The sequence below is a fragment of the Aulonocara stuartgranti genome, assembly GCF_965226115.1.
Source record: "Aulonocara stuartgranti genome assembly, chromosome: 3".
NCBI classification, from domain to species: domain Eukaryota; kingdom Metazoa; phylum Chordata; class Actinopteri; order Cichliformes; family Cichlidae; genus Aulonocara; species Aulonocara stuartgranti.
Window position 1 is genome coordinate 46,942,126 of NC_138941.1, and position 23,549 is coordinate 46,965,674.

The following is a 23,549-nucleotide window of genomic DNA, read 5'->3' on the forward strand; positions in this document are numbered from 1 at the left end:
TAGCCTTCTGAATCAGAAGGCTAGTTCTGATTAGCGTCACCGCTGTCTCGGTGGAGTTTATTAAACTCGGCCGTCTGCTTCTTGCTATCTAAAATATAACCAGACACTGGTGTAAATTCTCGACTGTCTCATACTTCTGTTTAATAAGTTTTCTGTTTGACGTTTAGTCAGCTGTGTGAAAACCAAGGAGGAACCCACCCGGGGGATTAATAAAGTTTTATTTTATCTAATCTAATAACTTTAATCTCAGCCAAACCGATTTACTCACGAACAAACAAAACACTGAAAAAAGCCCAACAATAACATTTTTAGGTTGTCTAAGTGACTTATATATTACGTTTAACCCGAGCAGCGAAACTCCGCGGTGATCTGAAAATGATGTGCCGGGAGTTGTGCCGTTCTCGGCCGCATCAGTAATCCTCGAGCTCCCGGCTAGCTGTCGAGCTGGTGGGTAGCAGACGCCTCTGAAAACGTCGAAGCACTTTTGCAAATATGGGATATCTTGATAAACCGAGCAGATATTTGATGTTTACACAACTACTTTCTCGCCTGAAAATATGTTAAAAGTTTATTTTGTGACCCAGAAAGATTAGTATGAGTAATTTTAAAACTTAGTAGCGGCCGCCATTGCTGGAAACTGGAGTTTGGCTGGGCCGCGCTATGAATTCTGGGATATGGTAGTAATTTGGACAGCCTTATAATCGCAGTATAATCGCAGCCTTTGCGGTTAGAAAATTGCACTTGATCATGTCGCGATATTATCGCAAATGCGATATATCGTTCAGCCCTAGTATAAGCACAGCTAATTAGCTTTGTGCAGTAACTAATGGAAACGACCAGCACTGATTCGATCTAACGATATAATTAGAACACTTACTGGGCTAAGTTAAGAGTCCCATTTGCGCGACAGCTAGCTGGTTCTGCATAATGTCACCATGCGCATGCATGTGACTTTAAAGAACATCAGCCACGCAGTCACGTCTATGATTAGCAGACTAATGGAGTGGGAAATTTAAAAACATGTGGGGTCCTTTCCTTGATGCCCTTCAAAATTTATAAGAATCTTTCAGCAAACTCTCTTATGTCAGGCGTGGAAATACAGTGTGCAGGTCTAGGTGAAGTGACCTGGGTGGGAATGAATGGGATCATTTTGCAGGGATTATGTTATTTTTGTTAAATATTATAAGTATGTTTATATAAAATTTTTTTTCTCTATTTCACAGCCTTAAATGTACAGGCTAATTACCCCGAATGTACAGATCATCTGTAATCCTTTTCTTCTCTTTTTCTTTATATGTATAAAAGAAAAACTCTTAATAAAAAGATATTGTTTAAAATCCCACTAATGCTGCAGAAAGCAAGCCCGCATGGAGAAAATGTAACAGAAAGAATTTATATAAATATGACGCCAGAGCTGTTAAACAAAAATAATATTATCTGTCCTTAAATTTAAATTTCTTACAACTGAAGCCCAAGTAAATGTATAAATTTACAGAATATGTTCCGTTAGCTTAAAAGTACAAAAATTGTGTTTTGTTTTAAATGAACAGACAGTCAAAATATCATAAATTTCCATAGTAGACGGTGAAAAAACAGGAACATTCATTGTTTATTTACTTTGCTGTAGTATGAATGGCCATGAGGTATTTAGAAAAGCTGTAAAACATCTGAACCTGCCTAAAATTTATGCCCTCCTTCACATTTAGTGGGCCGATTCTGGACCCCAGGCCTTATTTTTGACACCACTGGGTGTAGCATAAGAGTTAAATTGCTCTCTGCAAAAATCCATACTTAGGATCTACAGGGTGGGCCATTTATATGGATACACAGTAATAACATGGGAATGGTTGGTGATATTAAAGTCCTGTCTGTGGCACATTAGTATATGTGAGGGGGCAAACTCCTCAAGATGGGTGGTGACCATGGTGGCCATTTAGAAGTCGGCCATCTTGGATACAACTTTTGTTTTTTCAATAGGAAGAGGGCCATGTGACACATCAAACTTATTGGTAATGTCACAAGAAAAACAATGGTGTGCTTGGTTTCAACGTAACTTTATTCTCAACCATTCCCATTTGATTACGGTGTATCCATATAAATGGCCCACCCTGTACCGTGAAACTACACTGAGATGAGCCTGCTTATAACACAAAGCAAATCAATAATATGCTGTTATGTTTTTTTGGATTACTCTCTACGAAAAAGTCTTGATCGTGAACTTAATGTCCACACTTAAGACTTGATTACTTGATAAGTGCTTATGAAAAGCTGGAGGCGAGTGGAGAGCAGCTTTTTGGAGCTGTTCAAAAAGTGCCTCATTCAAAGCCTGACAAGAAAAAAAGAGTTGTTATGTCATCGCCTCACAAGCGGATTAGTGTTTCATGGTGCATCCCTGTTCACGATGATGAAACAGAGAGGTTTTACAAACTGCCTCGATTAATTCTGCATGGCTGCACGGTACAAACCTCAAAGTGATTCACAGAGCAAGAAAACAATAAGAAAATAGAATATGCCTTCCACATGCTACCACAAACATCTCTGTGTTAAATGAATTGCGACCTGTGTCCTTTTATCTGTTGTGTAAAACATGCAGGCTGGTCCGAACAAGCGGTGCAGCTCATGTGAGAATGAAGAGGTGAAGATCGTGGCTGAGTGTTATGAGGGCGCGTGTTAATGTAAATGGATTAAAGTCCGGGCTAACAGCGGATTGTGTGTGCGGTGAATTCAAGTGTAAATTGAGGGAATGATTTGCATAAGCTCATATTTGTTACTTTTAATACTAACTCGTTAGTCTGCAGTCTTAAAATGTGCTAATTTGCAAAGCACCACCCTGACTGTGAAACAGTATGAAGACATGTTGTTTTAGAAGTGACAGCTCGTATATTGAACTGTAAACATAAGCACTCAAACATGAACCTGATTAAATCTGAAGGTTTTAACTGGGTCTTGTTCCAAAGTATGCAGTGAAAGACAATCCAACCACTCCCCATGAAGGCCGATCAATACCCACTACTGACATATTTATCGAGGTCCTCCTGGGCTGCAGATTTGTCAGCTCCACATCCATGAGGAGAATCTCCCGTTCCACCAGATCCCAAAGGTGCTGTGTTAGACTGAGATCTGGTGACTGTGGAGGCCACTTGAGTGCAGTGAACTCATTGTCATGGTCAAGAAACCAGTTTGAGATGATGTGAGCTTTGTGACATGGTGTGTTATCCTGCTGGAAGCAGCCATCAGAAGATGGTACACTGTGGTCATAAAGGGATGAACATGGTCAGCAACAATATCCAGGTAGGGGTTTAAACAATAGTTAACTTTAATTAAGTGGTACAGGGTGTGTGACGAAAATATCCCTCACACAGCCACTGCATGCAGAAGCCCGGCTAGCTCAGTCGGTAGAGCATGAGACTCTTAATCTCAGGGTCGTGGGTTCGAGCCCCACGTTGGGCAATATAGTTTTAGGTCAGAAATTACGAGGTTGCTCTCAGGTAAGAGTCTAACAACCCACGTGTACTGTTAGGTGAGCTCCAATCTAGTTGATCAATGGCAATGATAATTTGCATATTAACGATCAAGGAACTCACAGTCCGTTGTTCATTCAGTGGGCTGGTTTCAATCATTATGCAAATGTACTGTTACTAAGATTGGGGAAACCTGCAGTCGAAAGACGAAAGGATTTTCCCACTGAAAACGCTACGTCCAGATGAACAGAATCAACCTTTTGGGATCTACTTACCTGGATGATTGAGCATGCATCAAGACACTATGAAGTCTGACTTATTGTAGAAGGTCTTGCTTAGAAAGCAGTTCTTCCAGTTTGCAGAAGAGAAAGTTCCTTGGGAGGGCCACCCCAACACAAGCCTGGCTAGCTCAGTCGGTAGAGCATGAGACTCTTAATCTCAGGGTCGTGGGTTCGAGCCCCACGTTGGGCGATGCAGTTTTGGGTCAGAACTTAATATGACATTGCTCTCAGGTAAGAGTCCAACAGCCCCAGTGGGTTGAGAGGTCAGTTTCTATCTAGTTGATCAAATCTTACAATGCTGTGATTGCAGCCATTCCCCAACTCTCTGTGAATGGTACTCATGGCCATTGATCAGTGGGTTTTAGTCAGTGGTTGTTGATCAATGGTCATGAGAATTTGCATAATTATGATTAAGGAACTGACCTCCCAGCCCACTGTTCCTTCAGTGGGCTGGTTTCAGTCATTATGCAAATTTACTGTTTAGGGGAAACCTGCAGTCAGCTGAGACTGAAGAAGTCACTTGGATGAGTGACGAAACATTTCTCCCACTAAAAACGCTACGTCCAGATGAACAGAATCAATTTTTGGGATCTACTTACCTGGATGATTGAGCATGCATCAAGACACTATGAAGTCTGACTTATTGTAGAAGGTCTTACTCAGAAAGATTGAATGCCAATACAAGCCCGGCTAGCTCAGTCGGTAGAGCATGAGACTCTTAATCTCAGGGTCGTGGGTTCGAGCCCCATGTTGGGCGATGAATTTATGAGGTTTCTCTCAGGTGAGATTATAACAACCCACATGGGCTGAGAGGTCAGTTGGCAATGCGGTCTTGGCTCAACTGGTTCAAGGATGACACATGATGTGCGTGAATTCCTGTCAGCTTGTTGCATTCTTTCAATTCTCCTCTGCATTCTCGCTTGAACAATAACTTTTAACCCACTGGATGTTTTCTCCTTTTCAGACTTTCAGACTCATGATGACTGTGTGAGAAATCCCAGCAGACTAGCAGTTTGTGAATTACTCAGACCGACAACCATCCCACACTCAAAGTCACTTAAAATCACCTTTCCTCCTCACTCTGACGCTCAGTTTGACCTTGAGTAGGCTGTCCTGATCATATCTACATGCCTTAAAGCAGTGCCATGTGATACGGCTCATTATTCAAGTGTTACGTCCCCTGGCTAGTCTAGGGGGTTGAAGGGACGAACATAAATGTGGATAGAGAAGGAGGAGCCAAGATGGTAAATTTAAAAGGTTTATTTAATACTGGTGATGGGACGTGGGTTCAGACCGAGGTGTAACGTCAGGGAGAGCCAAGGCCAACATAACAAACAAAACATCCCTGACGTAGAAATAAAAGAAACTTACCTAACTCCAAAGAAACAAAATATACAACCTATAACCATAACCTACCTAACAACACATAAACAGGAGAAAACAGGGTGTCAAAACAAAAGGCAGCTCTCCCCTACAAGCAGTCTGAACATGAAACAATAATGCTCACACAAAATACAAAGGCATGCAAGCCTGCACCAGTATGGCAACCAAAATGGCCGGAGGGCCCAGAAGCACAGCTCCACAGGCCTTAAATAGTGCTCTGCTGATTACCAATCAGCCGGACTCTGCACAGCATCCAATCAGGACAGAGGAGGTGGAGCCTGGACAAAACAAAGGGTTAATAGGGAGAAGAGACATCCTCCTGGGGGATGTAACATCAAGTTACCAAACAGGCGAATGGGTGTAGCTAATGAAGTGACCAAAACCTTGAACCTTGAATTCAGGGTTTAAGCACAAGTGACAGAAATTTTACAAAACTATTGCTTATTCACATTTAAAACAGTAAAGAGACCCATTATGTATAAAATCCATAGAGAAAGATATGTTGATGAACAGATGAACAATTTGTAAAACATGCCTTGAGTTCTTCTTATGGAGTTTGACCAATCAGAAATCTGAAATATTCCTGGAGCCACACGAAAACATCATAAACAACTCATTTTTCATGACTAAGATCATTTAACGTCTTTTTTCTGGATGAAGAAACATGCAGCTCTTCAGAACCTTGTGGAGCCAAGAAGCAAACACTAATATCTGTGTAATGTTAACAGCTAGGCTTGTACAGCCAAGCCTGATTGACAGTCTGGGAGCGCACAGCTATGACAACAGCAAAGCGAGCCAACACAGTGAAACAGAGCTAATGTTTTATTCTAAGTCAGGATTACTCTGGTTTTTGCTCTGCAGGCCTGGGAAGCTCTCAGTTTGGTGGAACGCCAAATGTCAGCTAACAAAAGGCATCCGCGAGTACGAAGCAGAACAAAGCACTAAATAATAAAACATTTACAAAACTATGTACAAACAAAATGAGTGGGACGAGTGTTGTATGAAAATCACGTGATAAAAGGCAGGCTCGATGCAAAGAAAAGAGCAGAAAAGTGTTTGTTTCTTATGTTGCATGAACCACACTGAATGTTAACAGCAGCGATGTCAGTTACAGCTTCATTTCTACCACCCCCAACCCCCAGCACGCTGACTCTTGCTTCCTTTCTCCTCCCCTCTTCCCTCATCCTTTAACTAACTGTATCCCTTACGCCCTCCCCCCCGCTCAGGCTCAGCTCTCTTTGATGTCTGCATTTGTTGATGCTCTTGGATGAGGAGCAATTCTGCAAAAACGATGTCAATTACAGCGGTAGCACACATGCACACCTTTTTTTTGCGCTAATCCTCACTAAAAACAAATAATGCAAAAGAGAGAAGAAGAGACGGGCGATTTAACGCTCTCTTTTTACTTCCTCTCCTTTTTTTTGCCCCCCTCCTTCTGTGAGAAGAACCAGCAGACTCTGTGGAGTTGTTGTCATGGTTTCTTGGGAAGCGTTTTCATTTTTTGGCGATCAGAGCAGGGCTGCGAGAGACAGAAGAGAGTTTACACCGAGGCGATCGAGTTTTGCGAGGGATCTCAGTCACTTCATTGTTTCCAGTGTCTGTGTGTGTGCCTACAGTACCTCTTAAGTGAGGCTGAATGCAGATGAGCTGTTATGAAACAGCTACTTTAAAGACAAAACATATCAGATAAACACCAAGTGCACACACTCCTGACTGTCCAGCAGCATTTGCAATAACATTCAGAATCAGGGTTCTGGCTCCGTTTCCTAAATTCATCATCCTTTTTTGCCACATGGATCATTTAAACAAAGAGACCATTTATGGTCAAATTGCTGGTCTGGATTTGAAAGATAAAGCTGAATCAATCCTAATATCCAGTCCTATTTATAACTGGTGAGCGGGCCGTGCACCCGGTTACTGCTCTCTCGCCCCTCTTCACAAACATGGCTGTGGAGGCCAACTGTGCAGTTTCTAAAGTGTGCAAATGCTCTGCCTTTTTACTCAGACTATAGATAAAAGATAAATGTATCCACTGTGATGAACATATTTTAAAGCCTTAATCTTTAAATTCTTCATGGACACATTTACATTTTATTTATTGTTTACTCTATTTAATTTGTAAAATATGTGTACACACACACACACACACACACGTAGAAAAATATTTAGTATACACATCCAGAAATGCATATACTATTATATATTGTACATATATTTATTAGTTTCAGATGTAGCCATTCTTGTATTTTGCTTGTTTACATTATTGTATTTTGCACAACTCTGTTGCTTGTGAAGCTCGCACACAAGAATTTCACTCACATGTGCTGTACCAATGTACCTGCACATGTGATGTGACAATAAAAGTGATTTGATTTGATTACATTCTTCAAGAGGGCGGAGCAGGCAGTTGTCAGCTAACACTAGCTAGCCTGGTAAGGCCTCAGGCACACAAGCCTAGGGACTGGAGGTTGGCAGGGAGAAAATGTGTGTTCCCTGAGCGGTTGGACAGTGGTTGCTGGCAGTTGCTAGGTTATTTAGATGCAACACCAAAAACCTCCCTGTGATTGCTTTGGTCACTGCCGCGGTTGTTTGCATGGAAGACGCCTCCTTGTCTGCGAGCACTCGCTAACTGCATGCCAAAATATGCAGACTGGGCAAGCTTTAGCTAATATTCACACACTGGTGTGTGCTCCTGTTGAGCAGTGTGTGAGTGTTACACAGAAAGCACTTAGGCAAGGAAAAAAGTGAATGGGAGAACGAGGCTTGTAGTACAAAGTGCTTTAAGTGCTCAAGCAGATGCAGTGCATTTACAGCCCTTTTCCCTACTGATTGGTGGTTACCACTAACAGGTCTCTAGGCGTGTGTGACTGCGTGACCGGGTCTTTAGTAATCAAATTCCATAGCGACCTCCAACCAATTGCCAACCAGTCTCTAGGCCTCAGTGACCTTGGGGAAAAGGGTAGTGCTTAACCGACACAACCCATACACCACAGCAGACACAGGTGTGGTGCATGAGGTAATGAACACTGCCTCAGTCTCTTGAGATTAGTGATCAGAAGAGGTTATAGAACCAAAAGCAAAACCAAAAACAAAAGCAAGCACCTATGCTAAGTAGATTACAGGCACAAAGCTTGTTAGATAACAAAAAAGCTACCGAGCAGCCTCGAGCTAAATCACACAGAAGTATGAAACAGAGAGAGGAGTGCTGCTTACACTACAGCTTTACTCATGCTCGCTGATCCCCAGCACAGCCGATCCCTGAAGTCCAGTTTGTATCTGGTGTGATTGCTGCACGTGGGTTGGGGTGTGGAGTCGGTAGCATTTGTACATGTTACAAATGTAGTGTGGTCACTAACCTTGCCCAAGCACGGACCTCAAAAACGTTCTTAACCGCACAATTTCTAAATAATTAACGTTTCTGTGCTCCGCCAGAGCGCTTCTTTAGAAACATGCGTGTGCATTAAAGACGAGGAGAGTGCGCGTGACAGGAAGGAGCTGAGATGCTGAAGCGAGATGGAGCGTGCTTGGGCCTGCATCGGAGACGGGGAGGAGGAGGGGCCAACTGTGCTCGGGCACGGTGCGAGGTAACCAGGCCTAGTATGAATTAACTATAAATCATTGAAGCTCTCACAGCAAATGATTGGTGTTGGAGCTGGATAGCAGAACTAGGACACCGCTGCAATCGGTGACAGCTGAAGGTGAGACAGAGGAGGAGAAGTGAGGATGGAATCAGCAACACATGAGGGGGAAGAGCGCAATGACCACAGCTGTAACAGCTTTCCTCACGGAGTCCTGCAGGGACTGCTTTAAAACTCCGTGGGGTGCATTAAGGAACTACCTGATTAACCCCTTAATAAATATAGAGAACAGTTATTCCAAAGATATGGCCACAGAATAGCAGATGCCAGTCGCTTCAGACACACAATCATTTTCCATGCCCTCTTTTATCCTCCACTAATGTGGTTAGTAAACAGGTCAGCCACAGAATGAATGCAGTGAGCGCAGTGTTTCTGAGCTGCATTCAGTCCACCACTCTGTGTGTGTGTGTTGTGAAAACTCCCCTCGCACCCCTCTGCGACCCTCACAATTAAATGTGCCGACCTCAGCGCAATTGCAACAAGTCATCCAGCAGAACCGTGTGACCTGACACTGTCACACTTACAGCACACAGGCAAACTGGGCCTCCTGGTGCAGGGTTGGTGGGCGGTGAGCCCCGGATACTGGGACGAAGGCGAGGGGAGACGGGTCACATTAAAGCTGTGGATGTGATGCCTCACAGTGTCCCAGTTTCACTGCTCCCAGTTCAAAAATTGGGGAGGTGGAACGCGGCGAGCTCAGGCGAGAAAATCTGCTGGTTCCAGCTCTCTGACTCCTAAAGCTGAGGAGCTACATGCTAACAGTAGAAACATCAGAAAATCAGAATCTCTGGTTTAATTTGTATCATTTTTGCTGCGCTGGACGTTTTTGTGCTTGATTATGTAATTTACTCAAGGAAAAATAAGGCCTGTGCAGACTTGCCTTTTTTTAGTTTTATCCATTTGTGTCACTTTAACTGTTGGATCTCATTTTGTGTTGTAAAAAAAAAAATGAAATTTTTGTCCTTAAAACGCACTTTTCAATTTTTCAATTCAATTCAGTTTTATTTATTTTTAAAGACAATAATACAATGCAAGTGAATAAGATATACTTACTTCCTGACAGTGTTTGACCTCAGCACTGCGTTCCATCCTACTCAGCACTCATCATTTTTGAAAGACTCCTCATTTAAATAACTTTCTCCACCACAGCTGAAGCATATTTTGTGCTCATGACATTTTGGTAAAACTATATTTTTCCCCATTTCTGTTACTCTTCGCTTCTAAAAAATGAAATTGCTTTACAGTTACTAGGCCTAGTCTAAAGATCATTAGAGACAGCATATCTCGCCTTTTAAAATACTAACAGAATATTTTTAAATTAGCAGAACTGAAAGAAATCCCCTTTGATTTGATAAATTTCCAATTAACTACCCAACAGTTACAGTTATGTCATTACAAAGGCTCTTTAATTATCTGCACAATGGGTGGAGAGAAAAGAAAAAACCTTCAAACGTGGCTTTTATTCCTGTGTACACGCACTGCTATCAGCTGATTTAAGCTAGCTGTGCAGGAAGGGAGGAGGAAAAGGGTGAAGTGGTGGGGTGGGTGATTTTGTCATTTTTAATGCATGAAAGCACAAGAGCGTGACAGTAAACTGCGTCGTGGACATATTTATAGCACTTCCACAACAACTTTGGCTGTTTGCAGGCATCCGTGCATGCAGACAGCATGCTAAAGCAAAGCTAGCGAAGACCTTAGAGGTGAGTGACCCTGGCCCAGCAGCCTGTCAGCAGTGCTGAACGGTCAGGCTCAGGGCTTCTATTTCACAACGCCCCGTCGTTTTCTTCTACTGCAGAGCTGCAGTGTTACAGACGACGTGGAATTTGTTAAAAGCTGAAGGGTTCATCATTCTCATTATTGCACTGCACATGTAACAAGTACTTCCACTGACAAACTGCTCTTTCCTTAACGATGTGTGACACGCTCACAGCTGAATGTTCTGCTCTAATGTGGCGATGAAGGCGTTCATGCAAAAAAACCCGTCTAAGTTCAAAGTCAGAGCTGCAACACAGCAGACCATCCATCCCACACAGATTTGCTTTTTCTGGCCAAGTGAAACGCTGCTGCACAGCAGAGCACCGTCAGACTCACAGGAAGCGGGGAATTGAGTGCAATCCAAGCTGTCTGTCGAGCAGCAGTGTGCAAGCCTCAGCCCACAGAAAGCTTCACTTTACAACATTACATTTTCCACTTTTTGATTAACTCTGGCAGAAAACACCTCAGACACGCAGAGCTGCAGAACACGGGCCTCCTCTGAAAGGCGACATGTTGTCACGACATATTCGATGAAAAATGACTCGTATGGAATAACAGAAAACTCAATAATTGGAGGTTTTCAAATTTACAGATGTAAGTAATTAAGTAAGTGTGTTACTTGGTTTAGTAGATGCAGAAAACAGTGATTTCATAAAGTATTAGATCAAGTAAATTTGTAAAATCTTACATTGTAAAAAAGTAGGAAGAAAATACTTGAATTATAAGGTCAAGCACCCACCATGTCGCCATGGTGACTGCTCCCATCTTTTAAACAACAAGAGACAACAAATTTATTAAAGCAATGACGTCCTGTGATACAAGTACACGCTCACTGCTTTCATAGGAGATAAGGAGGTAAGATAATCAAATGCACTTGATTAAATGATCATCAGCAAATGTGAGCGCCGCTGTAGCACAAGTTTTGGTGGTTTGGAGCATTCAGGTGTGCGTTACCACAATAAACAATCCTACCAGGAGCGCACGTCCCAGCACATTCACCCAAAATTCAGACTATGCAATATTCAGAGAAACTGCAAACAACCGAATTCAATTTTAGCTTTTATTTATATAGCATCAAAAGACAACAGTTAAAAGTAAAGACCCTATAACAGAGAGAAACACTCAATAATCAAACAACCCAAGGGCAACATCTCACACTCTAAAACTGGGTCATGCAACAGGACAACGATCCCAGCAGATCTACAACAGAATGACTGAAAAAGAAAACATTTCAAGGTGTTGCAACGATCCAGACCACAACCTGTTTAAAACCTTCAGAGAGCCGTGCATAAATGAATGCAGTGGCTCTTCCCACTGAGAACAGAAGCACTCAGGTCCTGACGACCGGGTGAGAAAACAATATCACATTCTGCAGATTCTGAGGGAAAACACGGCCTGGAAACGCATCCAGCTGAGAGAGACAAAAAGTAAATATTTCCTGCCAACAATCTGAAATAATTTCCCTAAAGAACGGTGCACCAGAAGTAAGTTAATAATAAATGGACTCTGACAGTGCAGCCAGCAGGAGAAATCAAGTAAGAAACGGGGAATGTGAGGTTTGTACACACAGAAAACAGCAGAAAGATATAAAGAACAACATCTATAACATGCAAATCAACTAAAAAATTTACTTTCAACCACTTTAGGCTTGGTACATATTCGACATGCAGTCATTGATCCATCCATCTTCTTCTGCTTACTCAATTCCAGTTGGAGCCTATCCCGGCTATTATAGCGTGAGAGGTGGGGTGCACGAGGACAGGTCACACTCATATTCACCCTACTAGCGCCTACTTAACTAGACTCGACTCTGTTTTGATCATTTTCCATTACAACTGAGTACCACCTCAATGTGGGTAGGGTTGTTATAGCAACGCAGTCTAAAGGCCCTTTTCCATTAGTACCTACTCTTATTGGCTCGCCACTGATCGCCACGAATCGACTCGGATCAACTGGTTTTCCATTATAATCCAGTACTACCTAACGTGCGTGATCGCCATTGTAGCAATGCGTCCAAGCGTCCTGCGCCGTAATTAATATGCAACACTAACGCTACAAAAAGTGGACGTTGAGGCAAAAATATACCTGCTGCTCGGTCTGTGGCTTTTCATTAGACTCGGGGATCAGGGTGTTGGTTTTTGTAGCCATATTTCTCATTGCTGGGTTTCAACAATGGTGGTTTTAACTTTTATGAACGAGATGGTCTCATGACTCATCGAGTGACGCTACTTACCAGCTAATCAGTGGGATGCAGTCTGACGATGGCACATTTTAGTAGCTGCTCGGATCGCTTGGAAACCCGGGCAAGCAGGCACTAAAAAAGTACCTGGTACCAGGTACTACAACCTAATGGAAAACACTGCTTTCTTTTAAGTTGCCAAGTGAATATTTAAAAAACATATTTGAGCAGAGCTCTGTTTATGTTTTAAGACAAAAATAAGACACTCATGAGAAGTAAATGGGGCAGTGGCTCTAAGCGAATATGATACAACCACCTTTAAGTAAGAACAGAGCATGGAAAATTCACGACAGACAGATCCTATTCAGCATGTCAGATGGTTATTCAAACAACAAAAAAGCCCAAGAGTCCACCTCTAAGCGGCCACATCACTCAGCGTGAGTGCACCCTGAAGAGCCTGCTGTGTATCTTCAGAAGTAATTCAAACCATTAACCACAACTGAACACGTGTTGGAGGGAAAATCCGAGGAAGGCAGAGATCTGTTGCAATAATACAATAAAATCCCCACTTCCTGTCACCTGGAAATGTTTAAAGCTGACCAGCTCTGGTTCAGAGGCAGAGAAACAGGCTGGAGGTTCAATACCAGAACAGGCCCCTCAGGGAGGAAAGAACAGCAAATGCATGTCTGGAAAATGAATAATGTGCCTTCTACTGGAGAAAAAAAGAGGATCCCCTGAACGGCTGACTCCTGAAATACAGATTTTGGTGAAAACACGGCACTTCCTGATGGAATCCTAATCATCCTCTGAGGCAAACGTGGGAGACTGAGGGTTAAATCTCTCACAAAGTCAGAAAAAAAACACGCACAACTCATCTAAGATGGAAGGCTGTTTCCGGCTGGAAGCTACCCATTTATTTCTGCAGGGATGAAACTGAGAGTTCAAGCATCAACATCACTGAATCAGAGCTAATAAGCACTCATATGTGACTTTTAGACAACAACCTTCATTTGAATCTAGGGGGCCGTGAGGTCTCTAAAAGACCAGAAACTCAGAGGAGTGAGGCACAAACAAAGGGCTGAAGCTATATTTGATCCTTGTTCTGAAAAGAACGCTCATAAACAGGCCTGGTGCTGAACATAAACACAGCCTTCATCGCAAAGCGTGGATAAAGGACGAGTCGAACTAACTTGTTTCTTTTATGAGATTAAAGGAAAGATATGTTCCAGTAATTTTACTGTGTGTGTTATTCTGCTGGTCACATGCTGGAACACGGTCAGGAACAACACTCAGGAAGGCTGTGGTGTTTAAAGGATCCATGACACCACCATCATCCTGAACCATACAGGGCAGGATGGAGCCGTGCTTTCATGTTGTTTCATGCCAAATTCAGACTCTATCTTCCAAAAGCTGCAGTGGAAATCGAGACTCAGAGATTTTGGTAAATATTGACATGATTCAGGATTCATGACGAGAATCTCCTGTTCAGTCTCCTGCTTTATTGGATTGAGGTTTGGTGACCGTGGAGGCCATTTAAGTATAGTGAACCAGTCTGAGGTGATTTGAGCTCTGGGCCATGGTGTGTTATCCTGCTGGACAATATTCAAGTAGCCAGTGGTGTTTCGAAAACTCATCCAGCGGTGCAAGCCCGGCTAGCTCAGTCAGTAGAGCATGAGACTCTTAATCTCAGGGTCGTGGGTTCGAGCCCCACGTTGGGCGTTAGTGTTTTAGGACTTTACGGTCTAGTACAGATAATTGCTATAAAGTCTGCCTAATTGTGAAAGCTGTTAGTCAGAATGTATTAATCTGCACACTGTGTAATCCACAGTTCATCCAGTGTGCAGATTAATACATTAATACAAGCTGGTGGCTTAGTGGTAAATGACTGGTACTTGATAGGAGCTCTTGCAATGACTTCTTACCACTAGCCTCACTCACACACACAAGCTTTATTAACCAAAAGTTCACATTCAGAGGATTCATTGACTGTCAAGAATTTGTCAACATGCAGACTACAGAATCTGAGGATTCAACCAAAAACCTTCACAATTAGGAGACAACCTCCACACCAAGATTCAGTATGATGCCCAAAGCTTGTTTTTCAGCAGCTTACATGACAGTAAACTGATGTAAGTTCTGTCTTAAAAGAGAATCGCCCAACGTGGGGCTCGAACCCACGACCCTGAGATTAAGAGTCTCATGCTCTACCGACTGAGCTAGCCGGGCTTACACAACCTAAACTACTTTCATTTCCAGGGGTACAACATACCATATAAGCAGGTCATCATCTTGACCACATCGACATGAATAGATGCATCAATTTACTGCCAGGAGGCTGATTAGATATTTGAATCACTGCAGGAATTTTAATTCATTACTCAAGAGAAGAAAATGCAAGTCTGGCTCAGTTCCCATGTAAAAAAAAGAAAGAAAACAAAGGTTCTAACACACCAAAGTTCTAAGAATGACAAAATAATTAGTGGATCTACAAACAAATAAATAGTACAAAACACTGTGTAAGGATGGGCGGATGGATTTTTGCTAGATAAGCTCAACAAGTCTTAATGGATGTTGCTAAGTAATAGGCTAATAAGTAATAGCACCATAATGCATTAAGTAAAAACACTTAGGAAATAACTTCCTCAAAACAGACCTTAGTTTAGTGCCTGTACACATTAATAATGTATTTTCACAAGTGTTGTCTAATTGGCTGTAGTCAGGGCATCAGTAACTGTAAGTGGACTAAAAATACCTTTGGGGGGAAAGGGGGGATTATGCATGTAAAAAGCCCTTGAAAACCAGAAAACTAGCCTTTGTGGCCACAGCAGAGCGCATGCCTTTGTCACCCAGCACAGCATCGCCCCTCCTTTGTCTTTGCTTCAAGCCCTGAAGTAACTCTGTGTACGAGTGTACGAATGTGTTTATGTGTGTACAGTTAGGCATCTGTGTGTGTGTGTTGTGCTGTGTGTCCCCTGTTGGAGCGTTTATGCTTATTTAGTGCTCACCGCTCTTCGCCCTTATTCCTCGATGATTCGCTTATGTAAGAAATCAGCGCAAGCCTCTCTGAGCACCGTCTCCAATGAATACAGCAGCTACACAAACGCACATAAAAGAAGCCTATTATCTAATCACTGTTCACCCAGGCTGGAGTCTAGACTTGAAAGGATTCACAGAACTGGACTCAGTACATTAGTTCATAACAGAGCACTTATTTTCAGTGGCCAAATCTTGAAGTCATTCCACTTCCTGGATCGCTTACACTGGTAGAGGCCTCACTTTAAGATCCTATCCAATCCATGCAGATAAAGCTGTTATTCTGATTGGCTGCTTAATGTAAACAGAAGGTTTGTACTAGAGGTGGGTGGGGCTTCGGTGCTCTGCACTCACTGACATCATATAGAGTTATTGGTAAAAAAAGAAAAAAGAAAAAAAGAAATCTGAAACCAAGTGTTTAGAGAGGTCTAAAGCTACTGTCATCATCTGAGGATTGAACCACCAACCCTTGTCAAGGAGGAAACAACCTCCTCTATGCCCTGAACGATAAGACCTTCCACTTGATGCATCAGGACTCGGTGTTACGCCAAAGGAAGCTTCTCCTCTGCAAAGTGGTAGGAGTGTGGCCTATTCTACCTTCTGAGTAACAGATTGCACATAAGCCAGACTTTATAGTAATTACTTGTAGTTTGCTGAGCCCCTTTTCCATTAGTACTTACTCAGATCGCCACGATTTTAAGGGTTTTCCATTTGGTCATAGTACTTTGTACTAAATGGTGCCTGCTCGCCCGGGCTTCCAAGCAATCCGAGCAGGTCATGCAGGCCACCGATTGGCTGGTAAGTGGCGTCACTCAATGAGTTATTAGAGTGTCTCATTCACAAAAAATCAAAACATCCATTTCTGAAACCCGGCAATGAGGAAAATGGCTACAAAAACAAAAACACGATGTGGTAGATACATGAAAAGCCACAGACCGAGCAGCAGGTATATTGTTGCCTCGACGTCCACATTTGTTGAAGCGTTCATGACTCGTACCAATTATGTCACAGGACGCTGGGCTATGTTGCTTTGACAACAACCATTACTTGATTGTAATGGTAAACCAGTTGAGTAAATCCAAGGAGGTATAAATGGAAAAGGGGCATTAAACTATAAACCATCCATAATAGGTTCTGTCTTAAAAGTGCAGCGCCCAACGTGGGGCTCGAACCCACGACCCAGAGATTAAGAGGCTCATGCTCTACCGACTGAGCTAGCCGGGCTTACAAAAGATTAACCACTTTTGCCTGTTTGGAACATATAGATACAAATAAACAACAGATTAAATTTTACTGAATAAATAATAAAGATTTGGATGACAACCAGACAAGTGTTTAATTCCTTTGCCCCACCCCATTTTTTTGGACCATTATCCCCTGCCTCTTGCTTAAATAAAACATGGTAGAGAGCCAATAATGTGCACAAATCCCTCCAGGTGGCTGAGTTGGCTGGATTCACATTGCAGCAGGCCTCCATACTGGGAATATGAAATGAATTAATTAATTAAATTAAACACAGGAGCAACAGGAGCATCCTCGGGAGCAGAAGCAGCAAGAGAGGAGCCACAATAATAAAAACTTACTCATCTGGAATCTTTTTGATCTGACTGAGGCCTGTTTCACGGTTAAAGACATGAAAGCACAGCTTAATGGCCAATTTAAGTCAGTATGGACGTATTAAAATATCTGCAGGAATTCCAAAAATTCCAAAGTCAGGTACGCAGAGACAGAAAAACGGGGGGGACAGACACGTAGAGACAAAGTGGATCCTCTGCGCACGCTAATCCCCCCACACCCTGCACACCTCCTGCATAAGCCCCACTGCTCTTTTTTTCTAGCCGCCACAAGCTAGTTTGCAGCCAAATCCCACAACACATTCTCCCAACTGCTGACATTTTGTTGCAGCCAGTGAGAGAGAGAGAGGGGAGGAGAGGCACCTGACCAACCGCACTGGGAGAGATGGAGGGATTACAGGAGGGAGAAAATGGTGTGAAACCCGGCCGTCCTAAAGAAGCATGCAGCTCTTTCCTCTCGATTATCAAAGGGCTTCGTGTTTTCTGCGCGTGCAGCTCCGTGATGCAACAACAACAACAACAACAAATGCGCCCTCCCTTTCCCTTTCCCCCGTGTACCAGCTCCCAAGGGGAGCGGGCATGTGTCCACACCATCGCTGTCAAACGCAAAACCGATTTTTAGACGCCCCCTCTTACCTGGCTTCGGGCTCTCCCGTCACCTTCTCCGCTTCTCCTCTCTCGGTTATTTAAACGCTTCTCACCGTTTCTCCTTCTCACCCTGCTCCGCATTTCATTTCGGAACGACCGTGTTGGAGGCTCGGGCCGGAGGGAGGATGGATGGTTGGATGGAGAAGAGGCGGAGCGGGCAGAGGAGCGGAAGCCTTTGAAGTGGAGAAATCTGGGTCCCTGCTCGCGTGGACCGGATTTATGTCGTTTCCAAGGCAGCGTCCGTCTAACCCGATGACCGCCAAGCTGCAATCTGGCGTACTGAGAAACCACTTCCGATTTGTCCTTCAAAATAAAAGTCTACTCTTTTTTTTTTAGGTTTCTTACACACAAGTAGGTAAAACGTATTTACACGGCGCGTTTCAAAGATACAAATCACAAAGTGCTTAACAATAATGTAAAGTAATAATTCTTCTGAATCTGAAATACTAAAGAAACAAAAAAGCATTTACAGTGCAGGTGATCAGAGGCACTCGAGATACAGTAACTTACTCAAGGATACGTCAACATATAGAGTAGAGGATTTTGGAATGAACCACTGGCCTTCCGATGAAAAAAAACAGCCTTATTTATGGATCGGGATTAATTACACTCTGCAGACTGGAAGAACCAGAACTTGTTCCTGCTTCCACTATAAGCCAGACTTCACAGTAGATCATTGTAGCTTCGTAGCATCATACTTGTGAATGATTTAAGGTCATAGCACAAAACACTAACACCCAACGTGGGGCTCGAACCCAGACTCATGCCTTTCCGACTTAGCCGGGCGCGGACACTGGGGTGATAGTGGACATAGAACTGAAAGTAAGTACACTGGTTGTCTTGTGAGACAAAATACATCCTCTTTACTGCATGAGTCTGTAACCAGCTGTATCCTTTTACTGTCCATTACCAGCTTTTCCATACATCCACTCTCTTCTGCCTATCCCAGCTGTCATAGGGCGAGAGCTGGGGTACACCCTGGACAGGTCGCCAGTCTGTCGCAGGGCTAACACATACAGACAGACAACCATTCGCATTCACATTCACACCTATGGGCAATTTAGAATAACCAATTAACCTAACTCCACTAACTGCCACAAGATAAATAATATCAGCAGGGTGCCATTTCAAGGTAGTAACACTGTGAACAAACAACAACAAAAAAAAAAAAACAAGAAAAAGGGGAAAAAAAGGCAATTTTTCCATGATTTTATCATTTCATCTGTAACTATCAGAACAAGAGCACTCACACAGTATAACTCTCTCCACAGGGTAAGAGCTATAATAAAACTGGATTTATTACGTTTTTATTACAATATGACGACATCAGCCTGCTTTTATATTTCCACATAAATGTGGCCGTGACCTCTGATCTATGTTGGATTACATACTAAAATGGTGTATTTTTCTGTGTTTAACTATCAGATTGGAGAAGAGTTGGCTTTAAAACTTAACCAAAGTAATCCAAAGCTTAGTATGTCATTGTGACGTTTGAAGACAAAGAAAATTGTGGGTAATATAAAACTTTGAGTGGTTTTCACATTTGATGTGGCCCCGACTCAAGCTACTATTGGTTTCTACTATATCACAAAATTTGAACATGATAAACAAACTAACAGGTCATTACACATTCCTTTCTTTCTTAGGGAGAAATATCAGCACTGGGTCACAGCAACGATTCAGTGACATTTCATGGTAGTAACAACATTAAAAAGAAGTATGATTTTTCATGTTTTTATCATTTCAGCTATTAAAAAATAGACTGGTCAAGCACAGGATATTGTGCTATAACAATTTTGTCCAAATTTTCCACATATGCTACAGGCCAGGTAACTCTACATTCTGAATGTGCAGTCTCCTTCAGATTTACATTTTATACGAGCTAAAATGTCCATGACTTTTTGTATTTTTAAGAGGGTGTTAAAAAAAGCATTATAAAACAAATGACACGACTATTTCAAAGCATGAATTTCATTTCATGGATTTTAGATTAAAAAGGAATTTTAATGAAATTTGCTGTGAAATAATTAGTGAAATCTGGGAAAATTACAGGGGAGGAGGGACATGAAATGAAAGCCTATAAAAAAATCAACGGGAAGAGGCAAGTCTGATGGCTAGGGCCCAGTTATTTTAATATTGTATTTTCTATTTTGTTTAAGTTGTTTTATTAGTTTGGCTTTTTATGTTTATTTGAAGTTTTTATTTTGTTTTTTAAATTAAGTTTCGTTTCAGAGTGGATTGTCTTGTTACAGTTTTAGTTTCAGTTAACTATAATAATCCTGCCATTTTTTGCCAGCTGAGCTAGAAACATAAACTACATCTCATCATGTCCTTTAGTTTATCTGTTTTATTATTTACTCCCCACCTCCACCCCAGCCTCCTCTTCTGTGCGGACTATGATGCTCACAGAAGGATAGCAGCAAGAGTAAAACGTTTACAAGATGGTAGTGAGAGCAGCTAAACGCTGGTCTGCATAAATATATTTACCTACATTTTTTCAATCGTTTTAAGACCTTTATGCTGACAGCTGAGGCCCTTTAACAGCCGCCGTTTCTCGCTGCTACCTTCCGCTAGCTTGACGCAGCTGTCAAATCAGAGGGCTGCAGCAGATTGGCGAAAGAGCGCGTGCGCTGTCCGAAGCATTCCGACGATTGCCGGCGGCGGCCGAGGACCACCACCCACACTCCGCGTAGCAGAGCGGGGATGAGCAGGCAGAGCCGCCGCAGGCCTCCGGGAATACGACACTTCCATTTAAATACACGTCGATCGGAGGCTCGTTTCTCTTTAATTAAGGAAGAACAACTAGAAAGTATAATCTCTCTCTCTCTCTCTCTCTCTATATATATATATATATATATTACACATTATTGTATTTACACAAAATGGAATCCCCAAACTGTTCCCGGTATACCTGACGTTTAGGACCTTTAAGCCTGTAGCTTGTAGCTATCTTCATTATCGGTTAGGGCCCCTCCTCATCCTTTCCTTCTTCTTTGGTGCAACCCTATAAATTTGGGGAACCTCTTCGGCCTCTCCCCTTTTCTACAGTTCCCCTGTGGGAGAGGTTGGTGTCATTTATTTTCCAACACTAACTATATCTTTATCCACCCTGATGTTACTGATTGTGTGTTCTTAGCTCATCATTATCATAATTACACCTGTCTTTACTAGATACTGTGAATATGTGTATAAGCACTGTCTCTCTCTCTCCCCCTACATACTCACTCTCTCTCTCTCTCTCACACACACACACACACACACACACACACACACACACACACACACACATATATATATACACACACACACACATATATATATATATTCACACATATATATATATTCACACATATATATATTCACACAGATATATATATATATATATATACATACACACACACACACACACATATATATATATTCACACACACATATATATATATATATATATATATATATATATATATGTATATATATACACACACACACAAACACACATATATATGTGTGTGCGTGTGTATGTATTAAGGTTAAGGTTGATTGTTGAAAGAGAAAAATGCTCTTCATATTTTTATCAATGAAATATTCTTTATCAATGACTAAAGACAGTATCTGGAGTCTAGTTTATGTCCTAAATCAGCAAACTGTTCTGTGTTCTTGCTCCAGACTGCTGACCACAGGAGGAAAAAATGACTCACATGTGAACAGCATGTGGTGTGAAGGGACAGGCTTGAAACAGCAATTTAACTAACACCAACCATCCACCTACTGAAGTGAAAAGGAAACTGTATCACCCGTTGGCCCGGTCAGTACAACAATCTCTGTAAAAGGATGCCAATCATGGTATATGGCTTAGCAGTGCAGCTCACGGAGGTGTTGGAGATGCCTTTCATCGGGCCACCAGGTATGCTGTCTGAGCCAGCGTTGCTCCCGGAGCCACTTTACAGCTCCACCTGTCTGTCAACAAGCTGTAAAATCACCCTGGATAAGAAGCAGCTTATCCAGTCCTCATAAATAACCTTACACACTGCTGCTGTGCCCCCTTTCGCCCACAAAGTGGCGCTGTTGCTTCATATGTCACCTCTGTCTCTGTCCTGGGTGCTGACTTCTGTGTCGCTGTCCGTGGTGCTGATTTGCCACCCAGAAAGGAGCTCAGTAAATAGCAAATAAATACATAAACAAACACGATTAATCCTGTAAACTTACCCACATGTAATTATGTGTTTATGTAGCTGTCCACTTTTATTCGCGGGTATTTGGCTCCGTTATGCTTCCCTGCAGTGCCATTATGCTTAATTGCCTATATTAGCATAACCAGGACTTCTGAGGGATGTGTAGGGGATGACTTATTGCATGCAGTATGCTTCACATGTTCTGGCCTGATATACAAGCAGGAAACCTGGATCTGGCAAAGTGAGACTTACTCAGAACAGGTGAAACAGAGGACAACGGGGGTGATGTCATGCGGTGGCTCGTTCTCATTACCTGTTGTACTTGTGGAGATTCATGACATTGTAGTTGTTCATTACCACTCTGATCACATTGTTTGGGTTGCTCTGCTGCCATCTTGTGACTGAGAATCAAATGATAAACCCTGTGAAGCTACAGACTGTGGGGAGGACGCCACTGGCTGGGAGCAGAACAACTGTAGGTGGGAGGGAGGTGAAGGGAAAAGATGAAGTGAAGATAAGGAGACTGCTGATTGATTATGATGATTGTAATGACGTGTATTAAGGTTGGATCCCTTCTTATTGTTACTGCTAATGAAAATTGTGGTATGAGATGCGTGACTTGTTTTCAGCCTCTGAAATGAAAAAGAGTGAAAGAAAAAGTTTCAGAAGGGACATACAGATCTACTTATTTTTTAAGCTTGTGTAGGCTTCTTTTCCAATAACCTGAGCACAAGCCAGTGAGAAGTGATGATGAAGATTGAGAGAGGAATGGGTTTCTTAGGAGGTTTGCTGGTGGGAAGAAATGTTTCCTATGCTACACTCACGGGAGGAAAAATAGAGAATAACCATTATTGTGAGTGTGTGCAATCAACTCGTTGCCATTGAAGTGGTTGCCTCAAAGATGAGGACCAGGTATGTGACCACTCATAGCTACCATCTTCAAAGCAAAAGTCAGTCTGCTCTCAACTTGCAGCTGAATGAGGTCAGGTTGACCCTTACATGCAATTTGTTTTTGATAATATGTTAAATAACTGGGAATAACTGCAAGCCCGTTGTGGTACACCTAAAGAGAAATTCATATTTACTACTCACATTCAGAGTCCAGCCAGATTCATCCATCAGAGGTGCGATGATTGATCCATGTATCGATGGTATCATTACCAAAGAGTGATCAAAGTATTGGATCAATAGGGTGAAAGGATCAATACTTTGTTTCTATCCTCTAAGTTCAGTGTGTCGCCCACTGAAATGAGCCCACATGATTAATATTTTGCTCGCTTCCACAGCATGTCTTTATCCTGTTTTCCTTCTCTCACCCCCAACTGGTCACAGCAGATGGCCCCGCCCCTCCCTGAGCCTGGCTCTGCCAGCGGTTTCTTCCTGTTGAAAGGGAGTTTTTCCTTCCCACTGTTGCTCATAGATTGT

The 23,549-nt window shown here is 42.4% G+C and overlaps 1 protein-coding gene and 1 long non-coding RNA gene across 5 annotated transcripts in view; one reads left to right on the forward strand and one right to left on the reverse strand.

The window, feature by feature from the left end:
* Positions 1–20,884, reverse strand: part of LOC309697695 (actin-binding protein WASF3) — a 55,309-nt gene extending 34,425 nt beyond the window's left edge. For 3 of the 4 annotated variants that reach the window (XM_082519812.1, XM_082519809.1, XM_082519810.1), the window contains exon 1: positions 17,941–18,220. The gene's annotated coding sequence lies outside the window, so the exon portion shown is untranslated. Of the gene's footprint in view, positions 1–17,940; positions 18,221–20,863 lie in introns of those variants that run through there. The other variant, XM_082519811.1, reaches the window with a different exon arrangement.
* The window catches only part of LOC309697815, a 332,892-nt gene that overhangs the window by 43,988 nt on the left and 265,355 nt on the right, over positions 1–23,549 (forward strand). The window lies entirely within an intron of this gene.